At 38.1% G+C, this 21,937-nt stretch overlaps 1 protein-coding gene across 7 annotated transcripts in view; it reads left to right on the forward strand.

The window, feature by feature from the left end:
* Positions 1-21,937, forward strand: part of CNKSR2 (connector enhancer of kinase suppressor of Ras 2) — a 287,144-nt gene that overhangs the window by 100,040 nt on the left and 165,167 nt on the right.

A 21,937-nucleotide genomic window follows, 5' to 3' on the forward strand; every position in this document is an offset into this window, starting at 1 on the left:
GAATACTCTAAGTACAATGTGATTTATAATGGCTCCTTTTCAAAGATGAATTAATATGTATTCTCTATGAGCATCTTAGCCTGGGTTCTTTCTGGAAAACAGAGCCTACAACAAGGCTCGAATGCAGATAGTTTGTGTTGATTAGTTATCCCAAGACACAGAAGAGACACTGGGAAGGAGAATCAACATGGGTTCTAGAATTGTTCACCACTGTAGGGAACTGAAGTTCGATCCCATCAGGACCTTCTGAGAAGCCCTGCAGAATGTGCCTTGGAATTGTCCAACCTGCCTGACAAAGATTGAAGAGGGAGAATGTATCTGCTGGCTCTAATCCAGTTATCCCATTGGTCAAAGATTGCTCCTTCGGGTGTTAACTCTCTCACACTACCAGGTTTTTGGAGGTACCAGAGAGCTCTAGGACAGAAAGGAAAGGTAGTGCAACTGAAGTGAAGCAGATTGCCACAGCAGTAGCTGGAGAAAAAAGTGGGCTGAGTGGGTATGAGATGGGGCTTAAGGGATGTCTTGTATAACGAAATGCCTCTAAATGGCAATCCAAATTTTAAAGTATTTTGGATCACATAAAGTATCCTGATAGTGACTGAAATCAAGATTTGCATAACTCACAAAAGCAAGCTTCAAACAGTAGATATAACATTTGTGTAAAAAAGCAGTGTATTTATAGTGAAGAAAATAATTTGAAGAACTATGCAACAGACTTAATGTTGGTTGTCTTTGCAAGGAATAGGATAAATTTTAGGGGCATTAACTTTAAATTATGTGTTTGTATAATGGTTAAATATGGCATAACAAATATGTGTTAATCAGAAAAAAATAGTACTAAAATATCCATAGAAATGCCTGAATAGCAACCCAAAATCTAGATTAAAAATGAATATTTTATAATTAGATACAATGAATTAGATCTACTACTTGATAGCACAACAGAGTGACTACAGTCAGCAATAATTTGTTGTACATTTTAGAGTAACTGAGGGAGTATTACTGGAATGTTCATAACACAAAGAAATGATAAATGCTTGAAGTGATGGATACCCCCATTTACCCTGATGTCATTATTCACAATGTATGCCTGTATCCAAATATCTAATGTACTCCATAAATACCTAATGTATACCTACTGTGTACTCAAATTTTTTCCAAAAAATAAGTATTTTTAACAAATGAGTAAGAGTTTCAAATGGGTAAGGAGTGAAAACAGTGCTAGTAGCCAACCATTGACTAACCTAAAGAACATGGGTGAAATCTTTCTAATGCCAGGCAGATTTAGAATCCTATGTAATATATTAATAGTTCTTAGGAACCTTTTCACTTTAGTACACTGGACTGTGAGTTACATAGGTTTTTAGAACATCCCCGGTGATGGCTGCCATTTAGAAGGAACAAGGAGACCCCAGATGACTGAATAGAGATTATAGTAGCTTGAGATAGGCGCTAGAACATCAACTGTCTTAGCCTAAACCCTACCCCTAAATCTTTATTTTGTCCAGAGGATAGGGAAGGCAATTCTCAAGAGGAAGGAGAACTTATCACTTATGAAAACTTGTTATAGCCTAAGAATTCCACAAGGCGATACAGGTTGATTGTCCCTTATCTGAAGTGGTTGAGATTAGAAGTGTCTTGGATTTCAGATATTTTTGGATTTGGGAATATTTGCATGATATACTTAACAGTTGTCACTAATCTGAAAATACTAAACCAAAATGCTCCAATGAGTGTTTCCTTTGAGCATCATGTCAGTGCTCAAAAAGTTTCTGATTTTCGGATTAGAGATACTCAACCTGTACAAGTGTCAGAGTGCCCTTCAACACGTGGGCAAACTGAGAGAGCTGAGGTTGTGAGGTGGTGTATCTTTCCCTGAAATAGATCTGTATTTAAGGATGAGTAAAGAAAAAGAATGGGTAAGAGCAGAGGAAGTATCCTCTAGTATATTAGAAGAAAATCCTTCCACATGAAGTAGGTTTATTATGAACACTTGTTTAATGTTTTCAGTATGAGCCAAAAGATATTACCTGTATTAAAAAACAATACCATACTATAAAGAAGGTAAGGTCACGGAGGAGCCAAGATGGCCGAATAGGAACAGCTCCGGTCTACAGCTCCCAGCGCGAGCGACGCAGAAGACGGGTGATTTCTGCATTTCCATCTGAGGTACCCTGTTCATCTCACTAGGGAGTGCCAGACATTGGGCGCAGGTCAGTGGGTGAGCGCACCGTGCGCCAGCCGAAGCAGGGGCCAGGCATTGCCTCACTCGGGAAGCGCAAGGGGTCAGGGAGTTCCCCTTCCAGAGGTGACAGACGGCACCTGGAAAATCGGGCCACTCCCACCCGAATACTGTGCTTTTCCGACGGGCTTAGGAAACGGTGCCCCGGGAGAGTATAGCCCGCACCTGGCTCAGAGGGTCCTACGCCCACGGAGTCTTGCTGATTGCTAGCACAGCAGTCTGAGATCAAGCAGCAAGTCGGCAGCGAGGCTGGGGGAGGGGCGCCCGCCATTGCCCAGGCTCGCTTAGGTAAACAAAGCAGCCTGGAAGCTTGAACTGGGTGGAGCCCACCACAGCTCAAGGAGGCCTGCCTGCCTCTGTAGGCTCCACCTCTGGGGGCAGGGCACAGACAAACAAAAAGACAGCAGTAACCTCTACAGACTTAAATGTCCCTGTCTGACAGCTTTGAGGAGAGCAGTGGTTCTCCCAGCACGCAGCTGGAGATCTGAGAACGGGCTGACTGCCTCCTCAAGTGGGTCCCTGACCCCTGACCCCCGAGCAGCCTAACTGGGAGGCACCCCCCAGCAGGGGCAGACTGACACCTCACACGGCCGGCCAGGTACTCCAACAGACCTGCAGCTGAGGGTTCTGTCTGTTAGAAGGAAAACTAACAGAAAGGACATCCACACCAAAAACCCATCTGTACATCACCATCATCAAAGACCAAAAGTAGATAAAACCACAAAGATGGGGAAAAAACAGAGCAGAAAAACTGGAAACTCTAAAAACCAGAGTACCTCTCCTCCTCCAAAGGAACGCAGTTCCTCACCGGCAACGGAACAAAGCTGGACGGAGAATGACTTTGACGAGCTGAGAGAAGAAGGCTTCAGACGATCAAATTACTCCGAGCTACGGGAGGATATTCAATCCAAAGGCAAAGAAGTTGAAAACTTTGAAAAAAATTTAGAAGAATGTATAACTAGAATAACCAATACAGAGAAGTGCTTAAAGGAGCTGATGGAGCTGAAAACCAAGGCTCGAGAACTACGTGAAGAATGCAGAAGCCTCAGGAGCCGATGCGATCAAATGGAAGAAAGGGTATCAGCCCTGGAAGATGAAATGAATGAAATGAAGCGAGAAGGGAAGTTTAGAGAAAAAAGAATAAAAAGAAACGAGCAAAGCCTCCAAGAAATGTGGGACCATGTGAAAAGACCAAATCTACTTCTGATTGGTGTACCTGAAAGTGATGGGGAGAATGGAAACAAGTTGGAAAACACTCTGCAGGATATTATCCAGGGGAACTTCCCCAATCTAGCAAGGCAGGCCAACATTCAGATTCAGGAAATACAGAGAACGCCACAAAGATACTCTTCAAGAAGAGCAACTCCAAGACACATAATTGTCAGATTCACCAAAGTTGAAATGAAGGAAAAAATGTTAAGGGCAGCCAGAGAGAAAGGACGGGTTACCATCAAAGGGAAGCCCATCAGACTAACAGCGGATCTCTCGGCAGAAACCCTACAAGCCAGAAGAGAGTGGGGGCCAATATTCAACATTCTTAAAGAAAAGAATTTTCAACCCAGAATTTCATATCCTGCCAAACTAAGCTTCGTAAGTGAAGGAGAAATAAAATACTTTACAGACAAGAAAATGCTGAGAGAGTTTGTCACCACCAGGCCTGCCCTAAAAGAGCTCTTGAAGGAAGCGCTAAACATGGAAAGGCACAACCAGTACCAGCCACTGCAAAATCATACCGAAATGTAAAGACCATTGAGACTAGGAAGAGACTGCATCAACTAACGAGCAAAACATCGAGCTAACATCATAATGACAGGATCAAATTCACACATAACAATATTAACTTTAAATGTAAATGGACTAAATGGTCCAATTAAAAGACACAGACTGGCAAATTGGATAAAGACTCAAGACCCATCAGTGTGCTGTATTCAGGAAACCCATCTCACATGCAGAGACACACATAGGCTCAAAATAAAAGGATGGAGGAAGATCTACCAAGCAAATGGAAAACAAAAAAAGGCAGGGGTTGCAATCCTAGTCTCTGATAAAACAGACTTTAAACCAACAAAGATCAAAAGAGACAAAGAAGGCCATTACATAATGGTAAAGGGATTAATTCAACAAGAAGAGCTAACTATCCTAAATATATATGCACCCAATACAGGAGCACCCAGATTCATAAAGCAAGCCCTGAGTGACCTACAAAGAGACTTAGACTCCCACACATTAATAATGGGAGACTTTAACACCCCACTGTCAACATTAGACAGATCAACGAGACAGAAAGTCAACAAGGATACCCAGGAATTGAACTCAGCTCTGCACCAAGCAGACCTAATAGACATCTACAGAACTCTCCACCCCAAATCAACAGAATATACATTTTTTTCAGCACCACACCACACCTATTCCAAAATTGACCATATCCTTGGAAGTAAAGCTCTCCTCAATAAATGTAAAAGAACAGAAATTGTAACAAACTGTTCTCAGATCACAGTGCAATCAAGCTAGAACTCAGGATTAAGAATCTCACTCAAAACCACTCAACTACGTGGAAACTGAACAACCTGCTCCTGAATGACTACTGGGTACATAACGAAATGAAGGCAGAAATAAAGATGTTCTTTGAAACCAACGAGAACCAAGACACAACATACCAGAATCTCTGGGATGCATTCAAAGCAGTGTGTAGAGGGAAATTTATAGCACTAAATGCCCACAAGAGAAAGCAGGAAAGATCCAAAATTGACACCCTAACATCACAATTAAAAGAACTAGAAAAGCAAGAGCAAACACATTCAAAAGCTAGCAGAAGGCAAGAAATAACTAAAATCAGAGCAGAACTGAAGGAAAGAGAGACACAAAAAACCCTTCAAAAAATAAATGAATCCAGGAGCTGGTTTTTTGAAAGGATCAACAAAATTGATAGACCGCTAGCAAGATTAATAAAGAAAAAAAGAAGAATCAAATAGATGCAATAAAAAATGATAAAGGGGATATCACCACCGATCCCACAGAAATACAAACTACCATCAGAGAATATTACAAACACCTCTATGCAAATAAACTAGAAAATCTAGAAGAAATGGATAAATTCCTCAACACATACACCCTCAAGACGTTCAATCTCTGAATAGACCAATAACAGGAGCTGAAATTATGGCAATAATCAATAGCTTACCAACCAAAAAAAGTCCAGGACCAGATGGGTTCACAGCCGAATTCTACCAGAGGTACAAGGAGGAGCTGGTACCATTCCTTCTGAAACTATTCCAATCAATAGAAAAAGAGGGAATCCTCCCTAACTCATTTTATGAGGCCAGCATCATCCTGATACCAAAGCCTGGCAGAGACACAACAAAAAAAGAGAATTTTAGACCAATATCCTTGATGAACATTGATGCAAAAATCCTCAATAAAATACTGGCAAACAGAATCCAGCAGCACATCAAAAAGCTTATCCACCATGATCAAGTGGGCTTCATCCCTGGGATGCAAGGCTGGTTCAATATACGCAAATCAATAAATGTAATCCAGCATATAAACAGAACCAAAGACAAAAACCACATGATTATCTCAATAGATGCAGAAAAGGCCTTTGACAAAATTCAACAACCCTTCATGCTAAAAACTCTCAATAAATTAGGAATTGATGGGACGTATCTCAAAATAATAAGAGCTATTTATGACAAACCCACAGCCAATATCATACTGAATGGGCAAAAACTGAAAGCATTCCCTTTGAAAACTGGCACAAGACAGGGATGCCCTCTCTCGCCACTTCTATTCAACATAGTGTTGGAAGTTCTGGCCAGGGCAATTAGGCAGGAGAAGGAAATCAAGGGTATTCAATTAGGAAAAGAGGAAGTCAAATTGTCCCTGTTTGCAGATGACATGATAGTATATCTAGAAAACCCCATTGTCTCAGCCCAAAATCTCCTTAAGCTGATAAGCAACTTCAGCAAAGTCTCAGGATACAAAATCAATGTGCAAAAATCACAAGCATTCTTATACATCAATAACAGACAAACAGAGAGCCAAATCATGAGTGAACTCCCATTCACAATTGCTTCAAAGAGAATAAAATACCTAGGAATCCAACTTACAAGGGATGTGAAAGACCTCTTCAAGGAGAACTACAAACCACTGCTCAAGGAAATAAAAGAGGATACAAACAAATGGAAGAACATTCCATGCTCATGGGTAGGAAGAATCAATATCATGAAAATGGCCATCCTTCCCAAGGTAATTTACAGATTCAATGCCATCCCCATCAAGCTACCAATGACTTTCTTCACAGAATTGGAAAAAACTACTTTAAAGTTCATATGGAACCAAAAAAGAGCCCGCATCGCCAAGTCAATCCTAAGCCAAAAGAACAAAGCTGGAGGCATCACGCTACCTGACTTCAAACTATACTACAAGGCTACAGTAACCAAAACAGCATGGTACTGGTACCAAAACAGAGATATAGATCAATGGAACAGAACAGAGCCGTCAGAAATAATGCCACATATCTACAACCATCTGATCTTTGACAAACCTGAGAAAAACAAGAAATGGGGAAAGGATTCCCTATTTAATAAATGGTGCTGGGAAAACTGGCTAGCCATATGTAGAAAGCTGAAACTGGATCCCTTCCTTACACCTTATACAAAAATCAATTCAAGATGGATTAAAGACTTAAATGTTAGACCTAAAACCATAAAAACCCTAGAAGAAAACCTAGGCATTACCATTCAGGACATAGGCATGGGCAAGGACTTCATGTCTAAAACACCAAAAGCAATGGCAACAAAAGCCAAAATTGACAAATGGGATCTAATTAAACTAAAGAGCTTCTGCACAGCAAAGGAAACTACCATCAGAGTGAACAGGCAACCTACAAAATGGGAGAAAATTTTCGCAACCTACTCATCTGACAAAGGGCTAATATCCAGAATCTACAATGAACTCCAACAAATTTACAAGAAAAAAACAAACAACCCCATCAAAAAGTGGGCGAAGGACATGAACAGACACTTCTCAAAAGAAGACATTTATGCAGCCAAAAGACACATGAAAAAATGCTCACCATCACTGGCCATCAGAGAAATGCAAATCAAAACCACAATGAGATACCATCTCACACCAGTTAGAATGGCGATCATTAAAAAGTCAGGAAACAACAGGTGCTGGAGAGGATGTGGAGAAATAGGAACACTTTTACACTGTTGGTGGGACTGTAAACTAGTTCAACCCTTGTGGAAGTCAGTGTGGCGATTCCTCAGGGATCTAGAACTAGAAATTCCATTCGACCCAGCCATCCCATTACTGGGTATATACCCAAAGGACTATAAATCATGCTGCTATAAAGACACATGCACACGTATGTTTATTGCCGCATTATTCACAATAGCAAAGACTTGGAACCAACCCAAATGTCCAACAATGATAGACTGGATTAAGAAAATGTGGCACATCTGCACCATGGAATACTATGCAGCCATAAAAAATGATGAGTTCATGTCCTTTGTAGGGACATGGATGAAATTGGAAATCATCATTCTCAGTAAACTATCGCAAGAACAAAAAACCAAACACCGCATATTCTCACTCATAGGTGGGAATTGAACAATGAGAACACATGGACACAGGAAGGGGAACATCACACTTCAGGGACTGTTGTGGGTTGGAGGGGGGGGGGAGGGATAACATTGGGAAATATACCTAATGCTAGATGACGAGTTGGTGGGTGCAGTGCACCAGCATGGCACATGTATACATATGTAACTTACCTGCACATTGGGCACATGTACCATAAAACCTAAAGTATAATAATAATAATAATAATAATAATTACAATAAAAGAAAAAAAAAAAAAGAAATTAAAAAAAAAAAAAAAAGAAGGTAAGGTCACTATAAACTGAGAGCAAAATGAACTAAGAAAATAGTACATTAAACTAACAACATGGAAGCAGAAAATAAACCATGGAGAAAGCATGTATCTTCCCAATTTTTTTTCAATTAATTTGCATTTCTTTCATGAAAAAGAATAAAAGTATGTATTTATTCTAGTACAGTTATAATTCTGATTGCTTTTAATGGATGATTTTATAGTACATATATTGAACTAGTCAGAAGGGACTTGGACAATCCTTAGGCTAGATTTTCTGTTCACTTTTCTCACCTCTAAAATTGGAGAGAGTCTTCCTGCTTAAAATCAGAAAGAAGTAGGCTGTGAAGACCAAAATCCCTGGTGGGAAGAGAGATTGGTTGCAGTGTTGGGCAGGGATGTATGTTAATATGAAGTGTGAGAATGAATAAAAGGAGACTGAACATCTTGGGTTTCCTTTGAATTTGCCATTAAGTATAATGGAACAGACAATAGAATACAACCATAAAGGACAAAAGGCAATACAGATAATCAATATAGTATATATCTCAGTGATTATCGACTAAAGATAAATAATATTATGTTTCACTTCTATTGATCTGATCTTTTCCTTCCAGTTAGGTTTTGTTCTGGATTACACATTCTCTGGCAGGTTGGAGCCCATCTGTTTTTCTCTGTGCACATCCTTGTTTTATATAACAAATGAGTTACAGAGAATCTGGAATTTTCAGTTCTATACTCTACTTACTCCTCACTCCTGCCTTTCAGTACACCCTTTGAGTCTGGAGTGATAAGCTCTCCTGAGAAGTCATTTCAGAGCTTGTGCTTTAGCAGACTTCCTCTCCATTCTCATTGGTGAGCCTGGAACACTTGTCGGCTTTGATTAAACTCATGGAAATCCCAGGCCAGGCGTAATCATTAAGGTCACATTGTTTAAATCAGATTGTTCTGAGCTCAGAAACACCTTTTACATTAGCCAAAGGTATGGCCTTGTATATGCCACTTTGTATTTTAGCATTTTACCCCATTGTTTTTGTAAAGATAATAAATACTGCAAATGCCTATTTTATTATTTTAGTGTTAATATTATCTTCTAGTTATATAGTACTTTACAGTTTACAGAACATTCTCAGGAATACTTTCTTCTCTTCTTTCTCTTTTTTTTCTCCAAGCTATTTTTTTCTTTTGTTATTTAGGTTTGATCATGAATTAGGCTTATTTTGGCATGTTAAGTATTTGTTTTATTTCATAAACATTCTGTGTAATTTTCTCCTTTCTTTAAATTTATGAATTCCTTGCCCTTAAACCCCATCTGGAGTGAGATTATTATGTCTTCTCTGCTATCCAGACTAGAAATAGCTTAAACTGCATAGAGCCAACAGTTAGATGTAAGAGAGGATCCTGGAGGAGAAAGTAAAGGGCTCATTTTAGTCTTTGCCCTGACATCTACATCATATCATTTATGGAAGTATAGCTTTGCTCTTCTGATGGATCAAAACCTTGAGGATGTGTTTAAGTACTGGGGTAGCAGCATGCCCCACAGTGAAATAAAAGTGATCATATTAATGTTAATAGCTTATCTTTAGAGATTTCTTGAAAACAATGGTACTCTAGTGACTTAAAAATCCCTAAAGATAATTTTAACTGGTCTTCAGGAGGTTTCTGATGCTGTGATGAAGCAGCTTTTGCCAGTTGTACCCCAGACTCTTCTAAAAGCTATGACCTTGATCCAAATGCAAACTGAAATTTTTCAGTATGGTTGAGATTTTGTTGGTAACTTTAGCATTTGAACATATAAATTATGGTCAGTCTCACTAAAACATCAACTCTAATACTGAATTTAATAGATGAAAAACATAAGATGCTTCTTTATGTTTTCAAAGTTAAGGTCACCCTTCTATCTCAGCCCCCTTTATTATCTTTGTGGTCAGCCTGAAGAAATGTGCTAACAATATTGCTGAAATAGGCATTGGATTCTTTGGTGTTATATTACACTATTTTCAGATTTTGACACTTTGGTGGTTAATTGCATTGTAAATTATTTTAACTAAATTCTCCACAACTGATGCCTCATGCAGGAAAGGAAAAATGAGAAATCTGGATATAACATGATAGAGGTGGAAAATGTTTATCTTTCCTGGGACAAAAAGAAAATGTGTGTGGCCTATGTGAAGAATTAAAATAATCTGGTTTTAGTGTTTCTGATTATGATTTAGATAGACATTTTATAAGGCAGTATATTTATTTACATAGGTGTTCTTGCTAACATTACATTTGCTGAACATATTACGCATTGCAAGATGCTTCCATATTCATACTGACTCTGAAAGTACAATTCTTGTCCTCACAGTAGTATTCATTTTTGTTGGGGAGTGAAGTGAGTAGAATAATAGAGTAGAAAGGGCAGCAATCTGAGAATTAAAAGGATAGGTCTCCTGACCCCATTCTGGCATTTACTAGCTGTAAAGAAGCTAAGTTAGCCTTTCTGACTAAGTTGAGGGCTTGGAGTATCTGTGACTTTTAAGGTCTAAATGCCAAATTCTTAGATGACAAATTCACAAGATCGTTAGAAAGCAGTATGGCCACATAAAGTGATAAATTGAAGGACTGTCTTTATTTGAGACCACTCTATATATGACCAAGGACGCTATATATTTTAAAAAATAAAGTTAGCAGGCACGTATTCAGTTTTGATACATGGATATATTGCATAGTGGTGAAGTCTGGGCTTTTAGTGTAGCCATCACCTGAATGGCGTACATTGTAACCATTAAGTCATTTCTTACCCCTTACCCCCTCCTACCGTTCCACTCTTCTAAGTCCCCAGTGTTTATCATTTCACATTCTATGTCCACGTGTATACACTTTTTTTTAGCTCTCACTTATACGTGAGAACATGTGGTATTTGACTTTCTGTTTCTGAGTTATTTCACTTAAGATAATCGCCTTCAGTTCCATCCGTGTTGCTGCAGAAGACATTATTTTATACTTCTTATGGCTCAGTAGTATTCCATGGCATGTGTATATACACACACACACACACACACACACACAGACATATATGTACACACATATATATCACATTTTAATCCAGTCTGTTGATGGACACTTAACTTATTTAGTTCCTTATCTTTGCTATTGTGAATTTTGATATAATATTTGTTTTCCTTTGGGTAGATACCCAGTAGTGAGATAGCTGGATCAATGCTATACATTTTTTTAAAGTGCAGTTATAGTCACTGTCAATGTAAAGATTTCTTCCACAAGGTAATTGAATCAGTCTGGAAACAGAAGCCACACAGTAACTTAAAGGAAGTTTGATATAAATAATTATAAATTATGATAAGAAATACCTGAAAACAGGTAAAGAGCGCCCTAAACCATGTCCTACAACTGAGGAATAGTACCCAAGGAAGGATATCTTTTAAGTGGAACACCCTTCCCAAGGCTGAGAAGGTGTGGCTGCAGCTTCATTGGGTTGCGTAAATCAGAGCTTATTCACGGTTGCCAGGCAAGTGGAAGACAGCCTTCGAGGATGTAGGCAAATGATGCTGCTGGGAAGGTTCACAGCAAGAGTTAGGATGATGCTGTGAGTAAGAGGTCTGGAGAGCATGTTTAGATAGCCTCAGTATGGTGATCACTGAGCCCAGGCTGAGGCTGCAGTGTCACTGTGGGACTGCATGATGCGGACATGCGGCTGGGGCACAGCACTACCGATATCCCCACACACATGTGCTGCTAGTGGACCCTGCAACAGGAACAAGAAAAAAAAATAAAAGAATGCCCATGGGAACCTAGAAGCCTTCTTCTTGCAGTGTCCCTCCACTGCCCTCTATTGACAAAAACTTAACATTGTGCTTACTGTACAAGATAAATGCTTAGAGTCCAATCCATTGTCACAGAGCAAGCACTGAAGGATGAATTTAGAGCTGAGAGCCACAAAACTCATAACTGATACAGTGTGGTTAGCTCTTACCTCCATAAAACTACATATAGCTACTTCACATTTCCCGACTGTAAGTGAAGACATCGCTCCCAGGTCTCTGCCGTTTGTTCCCTATTTATCCATAAAGTGTATATATATAGTGCCTTAAATTTCCAGAAGCTTATCTAATTATAATGAACTGCTTCACTCTTGCTATTTGAATATAAATCCAAACTAAAATCAAAACATTTTTCTAATAACCTACATCTTAGTTGAGCTATCAATATGTCCAGTCTGTTCTTTTTCTTGAGCCTGAAAGTCGTGTGTCCTCTAATGAGTGATCTCTCATCTTCTTCGGAACCTGCCACAAGCCTGCTTGTCTCTGTTTCCTGCCTATGAAACAGCAGATAAATAGAATTGAGATAGTCCCAGATCCAATTCTGGTTTCCAGCTTACTCTATTTCCCTATCAGAAGTGAGAGTAGTGGTGGAGCCTCTTGTCCCAACTCTTAATTCATACCAGATTGTTTCAGGTTAAGTAGCTGAAAGTAGGCTGGAAGTGTCATGGGTCAACTTCTTACTCATCAAAGGAGGTGTACATTTGGGACTGACATTTTCTCACTGTTTTGGCATTGACCTTATCATTCTTAGATGATTATTATCTTAAAGTGCAATTTTTAGGCTGTATTATTATCTCAATGTTTTGGGCTCACTAGGCATTAAAATATTTGATAGTTACGTGCCAAACAATGTTCAAAGCACAGTGGTTAAGCAAGCAGGAACTGAAGCAAAACTGCATGATTGTAACTTGGCTCTGCCATTTAAAAGTTGAGTGACCTTGAGCAAGTTCTTAACATCTTTGTGCCTCCATTCCTACATCTGTACAATAGAGATAATAGCAGTATTTCCTTCTTGGGGAGGTTGTGGGGGTTAAATTTGTTAATACATGTAAATGACTTAGAAGAATACTTAGAATATAGTAAGCTTTCAATAAATATCAGTTATTGTTTCATTTAGTCCTCCTCACAATACAGTGAGATCGGTATTATTTTTGTCCCAATTGTATACATAAGGAAACTGAGGCACACAAAAGGATTAAACAACTTTCCCCAGATCATGGAGCTAGTAAGTGGTGAAGTTACTATTCAGTCTGAGGCTTTTAATCACTATACTGTGGCTGACTCTATAGATGACCTCGAAATCTAATTCTAAGGTCATAAATTATAGACATTTAATTTCGGTGACTTTCTTTTGTGTCTTACTATTGATAATTTTCCTTTGGCATTCATGGTAGACAGGATTCTAAGATGACCCCCAGGACCCCTGTCCCCTGGTATATAACTGCCCTCTTCTTCAGTGTGGTTGAGACCAGGGAATACGATGAATTTCACTCTCATGATTAGGTTTTGATCTATGGCAAAGGTGAAGGAATTTCAAGGATGTATTTAAGGTCTCTTGTCAGTTGACTTTAATATAATTAAAAGGGAGATTATCTTGGTGGGCCTGACCTTATCATGTGAGCCCTTTAAAACAAGATTCAAAGGAGGCAGATATTCTCTTGCTGGCCTTGAAGAAATCAGCTGCCATGTTGTGAGAGGGCCTGTGGAGGAGGGAGTCACGCAGTGAGGACCTGAGGACAGCCTCTGGGAGTTGAGAACAATCTCCAGATGACAGCCAGCAGGAAAGTGGGGACCTCAGTCATACAGCCACAAGGAAGTAGATTCTGCTGACAACCTGAATGAACTTGAAAGCAGATTCTTCCCTACTTACACCTCCCTGTAGAAATACAGCCAAGTTGACAGCTTGGTTTCTGCCTTGTGAGACCAGGGACTGGTTCCAGTGCCTGGACTCCTGAGCCGTGGAAACTGAGAGAATGTGTGTTTCCTTAAGCCGCCAAACTTGTAGTAATTTGTTACACAGCTATAGATACCTAATACAGTATCATTAAATTTCAACTCAAGAAGAACAAAAACAAAAAATGTATTTTTTAAAGCCAAAAAGAGACTAGTAGCCAGCAGAGAATAAATATGAAAACAATTCTTTTGAGAATTTAAATATAAGGTACTATATTGCCTCCTAACTTACTTGATTCATGTCTTATTTATTGTAAATACTTTTTTGATTAGAGGCAACAACATGTCATTGTGAAAAGAGCATTTGACTAAGCATCAGCACTTCTGGGTTTTAGTCTTGACTTTTCCGTTAACTTTGTTGTGTGACTTGTGCATGTCACTTAACCGCTCATGGATCCCCAAGTGTCATTCAGGAAGATTAAACAAAATGATTTCAAATCATCTGTCTCAAAATTCTGTGAATATAATGATTTAAATAATTAGAAGCTTGTAGTAACAGGACTAACACTGTCAATAAGCTTTAGGACCTTTAAGTTTTAATGTGGGAAAATGTAAGAAATTAGGAGGAAATGATGCTTTTAAGATCATGAATTTTGACTTACTAATTTTAACGCATAATAGGCTCTTAAGGGTCATTGCTTCTTTTCTGTTATCAGTAACACAAGGGCAGCATGCTCAATGTCAGTGATGGTAAGCACAAAACCAAATACATTAGCAGAAACACTCTCCCAGACTATGAAATCCTTGAGTGTAGTAGTTGGCATTTGAATCATGTAACAGACACTTAGTGATTGTTGAAGGCATGAATGGCTTAATGAAGGCCGGTGATGTTTGTTGTGTTTTTCCCCACCATGAGAGTTTGACATGTAAAGGGATTGTAGGAGTTTTCCAGGCCTTATTGGGATGAAGTTCACATGACCTTTATTTACTTGCAACTATTTGCTTTCTGAAGCTATTTGAAAATCTTAATCTTTGCTGTATATAAATATAATTTTAATATTGGGTTAAAATTGGAATTTTATTCTATTACATTAGTTTTTCAAGTTTAAAAAGTTTTTCTCTTTCAATTCTCTGTACTCGTATGAACAAGAAATTCTTCCTGTGTTGCACGTATGTTTATTACGGCACTACTCACAATAGCAAAGACTTGGAACCAACCCAAAGGTCCAACAGTGATAGACTGGATTAAGAAAATGTGGCATATATACACCATGGAATACTATGCAGCCATAAAAAATGATGAGTTCACATCCTTTGTAGGGACATGGATGAAGCTGGAAACGATCATTCTCAGCAAACTATCGCAAGGACAAAAAACCAAACACTGCATGTTCTCACTCATAGATGGGAATTGAACAATCACTCATAGGTGGGAATTGAACAATGAGAACACTTGGACACAGGAAGGGGAACATCACACACCGGGGCCTATTGTGGGGTTGGGGGAGGGGGGAGGGATAGCATTAGGAGATATACCTAATGTAAATGACAAGTTAATGGGTGCAGCACACGAACATGGCACATGTATACATATGTAACAAACCTGCACGTTGTGTACATGTACCCTAGAACTTAAAGTATAATAAAATATATATATATATAAAAGAAATTCTTCCTGTGTTAGAGAATGTGTATATAGAATAATAATTTTAAATACTAATTTAAATTCTGTTTCTGAATGTTACTCTTTCAAAGTTACCTATGATTGTTCAACAGTTGTGTCTTGTTAGGGAACCATCGTAAGAGTGCAAAATTTCTAGCTCAACAGAAATCTGTCAAGTACTAAGATACTAAACATACTATATTTAGTGAGGCGTATACTTACAGTTCTCACAACTTAATATCAGAATAAATGTATGATATTTTATAAAAAACAAAGCCTCCCTTGTTCCCCCAATACAATGCACATGACATCCTACATTGGCACAGAGTTGCAGAACTTATAATACTGAATTATACTAATATTCAAATAAAACAACAAAATAAAAACATACTGGCTGGGCGCGGTGGCCCATGCCTGTAATCCCAACACTTTGGGAGGCCGAGGCAGACAAATCACGAGGTCAGGAGTTCAAGACCAGCCTGGCCAACATGGTGAAACCCCATCTCTACTAAAAATACAAAAAATTAGCTGGGCATAGTGGTGCGCACCTGTAGTCCCAGCTACTTGGGAGGCTAAGGCAGAAGAATCACTTGCACCCAGGAGGCGGAGGTTGCAGTGAGCTGAGATTGCATCACTGCCCTCCATCCCTGGTGACAGAGTGAGACTCCGTTTCAAAAAAAAAAAAAAACCCATACTTTATTCTTTAGACATTTTAATTGAAATATTATTTATATCAATAAATATTTAAACGTACACAACTGTTTATCAAAATAAACTTTCATTACTATTTTCCATGCTATTGATGATAAGCCTGAATTGTTTAAACTGTATTTAAATTGTAACTTTCACATCATTGTTGCCATCTTAAGATGTATATCTGTCTGTTGCTTCCTTAATTTATCTTGATTTTATATTTTATACTCTTATTCCTTGTATATACGTATATACACAAAAAGTATAAATTTCTTTTTGTAAAGTTTTTTTTTAACCTTATCAGCCTTGAGTTCTTTCCTGCATCAAATGAATTTTCTGACTTTTTAAACTAAAGATATTTTTATTCATTTGTTCCAGTATACTTGGAAGAATAATTGAACAGTAGCCCACTTATTTAGAAAAGCAAATAAAAATACTTTAAGTAGCTCAATAATGCCTAAGTGTGCTTCCAGACTGACATAAGAGTTTTTTTCTGTCCCTTAGCTTTTTACTACTATTAGCACTTAGAACACTTTCTGCATTTCTTTTTTAAAAAAACAATAGCTGGCCAAGCGCAGTGGCTCACGCCTGTAATCTTAGCACTTTGGGAGGCCGAGGTAGGTGAATCATGAGGTCAGGAGTTCGAGACCAGCCAGGCCAGCATGGTGAAACCCCGTCTCTACTAAAAATACAAAAAATTAGCAGGGTGTAGTGGCAGGTGCCTGTAATTCCAGCTACTCGGGAGGCTGAGGCAGGAGAATAGCTTGAACCTGGGAGGTGGAGGTGGCAGTGAGCCAAGATCACGCCACTGCACTCCAGCCTGGGCAACAGAGTGAGACTCTATCTCAAAAATAATAATAATAATATTAATAATAATAATGATAGCTAAAACTTCATGTATTAATCTTAAAAGTATCTGATAAATTCAGATATAATGAAAGAAATCTATTCAGACATAATGAAAGAATGCTATCTTATTATTGGTTAATGTCTTAATGTGGGATTATTATTTTTTGAATCCCCACATTAAAATGTTGCTTTATTTTATGCTAAATATGCTCTGCTCAGATCTTTTTCCCCTTTAAAACTTATATTTAGGTAAACCAGCGTGTATGTGTGTGTGTATATATATATATGTGTGTGTGCATGTATGTGCAGATAGATAGTATAGAACAGAATACAAAAACTTTGCATTTCAGCCTGAGAATATGATGTATTATATTCATATTTGAAGTTAATATAAACTACCTGAGAAAAAAAATCACACAATACCATAAAATTCAGCATATGACACTCTTCAGTTTTAAAAGATTAAGTCATGGCTACCCTTGTCTGTTAATGGTTATTCAGTCATTAATCCTTTGTAACCTTGGGTAGTTTATAACAGAATCCAGAAAGTCAGTTAAACATTTATTTCCATTTCATGTCCTCTGTAGCTTTTTTAAGGCATATCATTTACTAGTCTTTAATTTTAGGTACAAATTTTTCTTCTATTTTTAGAAATAAAGATAAATATAATTTAAAATACTTCGGGGGCTGGGTGCAGTGGCTCACGCCTGCAATCCCAGCACTTTGGGAGGCCGAAGTAGGTGGATCACCTGAGGTCAGGAGTTAAAGACCAGCCTGACCAATATGATGAAACCCCGTCTCTACTAAAAATACAAAAAGTAGCCGGGCGTGGTGGGGTGCACCTGTAGTCCCAGCTACTCAGGAGGCTGAGACAGAATTGCTTGAACCCGGGAGGCAGAGGTTGCAGTGAGCCGCCACTGCACTCCAGCCTGGGCGACAGAGCGAGACTCCATCTCAAAAATAAAATAAAGTAAAAATAAAATAAAATAATTTGGTATGAATATTGCAAAAATAGCAAATAATAACTGTGGTTACTAGTCATCTTCTAGCTAGTATAGAGTTGTCCTTTTGCCGGTAAAATTGCTCTAAGTTTTCCCAGACAGCCATGTCTTTTACAATGTCAGTTCTAATATTCCTTATCTAAACTACATTCTAAATTGCAAGAACACTTGCAAGCCTGCCTTATATTTTGTTATACTATGTAGTTTAAACATGTTATATAACATCCATCTAATGTAGACATTGATTTTAAACAATACAAAATGAAATTGATCAAAAAAAGTCCAGAGCTAAGCATAGAAACAGAATTAGCACAATAATGGTTAGGAATTCAAGTCCTTCTGCCATGCTAATGACCTTGGTCTATTTAGCCGCCTCCTCACATCTGTTAAACTGGCTATAATACCTACTTTAGGAAGTTGTTATTAGGATAAACGAGATAATAAATATGAAGTATTTAGCATTGTGCCAGACACATGGTAGGTGATCTACAAATTAATAATAATGTTGTTGAATTATAATAAAAATGTATTTTTCTTGCTATTTTATAATTTTCTTTTTCTAGAATATGCTTAGGTAGTAATAGATAATATTGTGTTTTAAAATATAAATTATAATAATATAATATCTCACATGATTTCACTTAATGAATAGCATTGACCAAATTCAGGTTTTATAAGATACGTTAAATAACTTCCCTGGAACTTTCCTATAGTACTGCTAATGTGGTTTCCTGCAGTAACTTGATGTATGATGCAGTAATGAGTATAGAATTAGCATGTAAAGCAAGACCATTTTATACCCCTTCTAATTGCCTTATTTAGTTATGTGCCAAATGCTACAATATAAAGTTTCTAGTATATTATCTCTAAAACAGGAAGCAAAGTTCTAATGAGATTTCTTTTCTAATTCTATTTTTTAAGATCTTTAATCTGTTAACTCCTGATAGCTTTGCTGGTAAAGTCAATGTGTTTACTCACCTTTTGTATTCCTAGCAGCACCTAGCACATAGCAAGCATTTGGCAAACAAAATTACTCAAGAGGAATCTGAGAAGACGTTTTTGCAACTTAATATGATGAATTTAATTGGTATTTTCTTTTCCCTAAAATGTCTACAGTCTGGTATTTCTGCCTTTCCTTTTTCCACCCCAGTTCTATAAAACTACCAGTGCCTGAATAGGAGAGCTACTGTTGCTCATTACAAGAGTGGTATATGAGGCCTTGAATGTTGTAAGAAATATACATATGTATGTATAGACAGAGAGCCATTTATATACATCCATTACTTTCCTATTTATATATTGGACTCTTTTGAAATATGCTTCAATTTGTAGAAACCACAAGGGTTCTTTTTAACATACTGACTTCGTACCCTTCAGATTAGCATGCTATCCAAGTATCCTGTATAGAAACCCTTCAGCATTCACAATGTTATCTCCCCCACTTGAGATAAAGTGAAAATATAACCACATAGGGAAGGGAAAGAATAGCTAAAAGATTTAATTCTGCCATTATTTTTCTTCCTGTCAAACATATAATTTGAACCGCAGCCAGTTTTTATATGTTAAGTACTGCCATTCTGTCCTTTCTCCATGGCTGCTGATGTATATTTTTAAGAGAAATTTTTAAAAATACAGAGAATGGGATTCCAGGATGGGCCACATAATTTGTGAGACCTAGTACAAAATGAAAATGCCAAGCCCCTTGTTCAAAAACAATTAAGAATTCCAGGATAGCAACAGCAGAGCATAAAACCAAGTGTAGGCCCATGTGCAACTGCACAAGTCACCCTCCCACAAAGCTGGCCCTGAAGGGTTTCCTATTTCAGGGGAATGATCTTCCTGTTGGCACTTTGCCTAGCAGCTTTTCAGAGTAAATACCTTCATTGTATCTAAGAGCATTGAGACCTGAACATCAGATAGAGTAAAGAGATGTGAACTCTCCATCATGGCCATGTAGCTAGACTAACCAGTGTAATTACTGATCATTGTAAGATGGTCAGCAAGGTAATTCAATTAAGAATAATGAGATAATTCATACCATGAATAGGATTTCAGCATTTTGAGGGTTGAGAAAGCAACAGAGGAGGAAAAAGCATTTATTGGGTGTCTTTTTTGGATAGGATCCATATTGGACCTTTTTAATGCATTATCATGTCTTAGCATGTCAGCCATATAAAGTAATCTTTATTAGCTCATTTCATTTTCTATCTGAGGAAAGTGAATCTCAAGGATATAAAATAACTTGTTTATAGTCACACAGCAATCATTGGCAGTGTGGTGATTGCCCACAACTGTCTTCAGATCAAGCCCATGTTCTTTCTATGGGTATTGGTACCATGAGGCTGTCTCTCTTTAGGGGCTGATAGACACAATAAAAGTACAGACTTGAGAAGCACATGCAAACAGCACTAGCACAATTAGGGAAATTTAGCATGACAGTTTCTTTAGTGTAAAGAATCTGAGCCCAGCACAAAGTGAGGCCATGGACCAAGGACAGAACATAGTAAATAAAAAGAGAGTTCTTATTATCTTGACCAGACAGGAGAAACTGTTGTGAAGGGAAAATAAATCTCGGGATCCCCAAATCACTAAGCCAAGGGAAAAGTCAAGCTGGGAACAGTGTCAGTCAAACCTGCCTCCCATTTTATTTCTAAATAAGATAGCTACAAAGATAAGAAGCTACATACCTCCCTCACAATTTTCCCACAAGGAAATACCTTGTGGACAAAGGACAGACAGAACTCAAAGTCATTCCTCTGAGGCTCACCTGAGACAAATGCATATGTGATTGCTTCCTCTGCCCTCTTTGTTTATATAAAAATGCAGATTCACTGAGCCAGACTAAATTTTGTATTCAGTGGAAGGCTGATCAAAGACTCAAAAGAGTGCAACCTTTTGTCTCTTATCCACTTCTAACGTGGAAGCCCCCACTTCGAGTTGTCCTGCCTTACAGGACTGAAGCAGTGTACATCTTACACATATTGATTGATGTCTCATGTCTCTCTAAAATGTATAAAAGCAAACTGTACTCCAATCACCATGGGTACATGTCATCAGGACCTAATGAGGCTGTGTCACGGGCGTGTCCTTAACCTTGGCAAAATAAACTTCCTAAATTGACTGAGATTTGTCTCAGATATTTTGGATTAACACTGTCTACCTCACAGTAGACTAATAACAGTGGCTACAGAACAAATGTAACATGTTGGAGATGGATAGATGATAATACCTTGATTGCAAAATAATAGTTCCTCCTATAGTTAAAGCAAAAAAAAAGTTTCACATGATGAAAACCGGGCTTCAGTAAAATACAATGAGAGACTGTGAAGCATCTGAGGGCCAGCATATTTTAGGGCAGTGTATTTCAAGCTTCTTCACTCATATTCTACTTTCTTCATGATTTTGCCATGTGTAAGCCTTAAAATACCATGATAGCTGTAACACATATTTTACATTTATTATTTCATACAGTTAGCACGAATGGATTTATCCTGACAAAAGCACTAGCTTTCTGTCCTTAGTAAAGCCACTTTACTAATTGTTTAAGCTCATTTGCTCTTCAGTTCATTCAACTGATATTTATTGAATGCTTTGTATTTTCTAGGATTTGTCTACCTGATGTAGGTGGTAGGTGGGGGTGGAGGGAAAAAGCTAAGAAGACAGAGATGAGTAGGGCATGGTACCTGCCTCAGAGGGATTCAGAATAAAATAGTTTCGCAGTTTCAGATTGTTCATAGAATGCTGAGAAAGCAGGATTGAGACTTTGCCTGGAGGAGGTGGGAAACTTTATACAAAGTTGAGCAGGAAAGTCTAGATAAAGAAGTAGGAAGAGTTTGTTAAGCATATTTGGAAGATTGATCTTTCCTGGATCTTGGCCAGATTTTTTTTTAACTTTTC

Source organism: Pongo abelii, chromosome X (genome assembly GCF_028885655.2).
Source record: "Pongo abelii isolate AG06213 chromosome X, NHGRI_mPonAbe1-v2.0_pri, whole genome shotgun sequence".
Lineage (NCBI taxonomy): Eukaryota > Metazoa > Chordata > Mammalia > Primates > Hominidae > Pongo > Pongo abelii.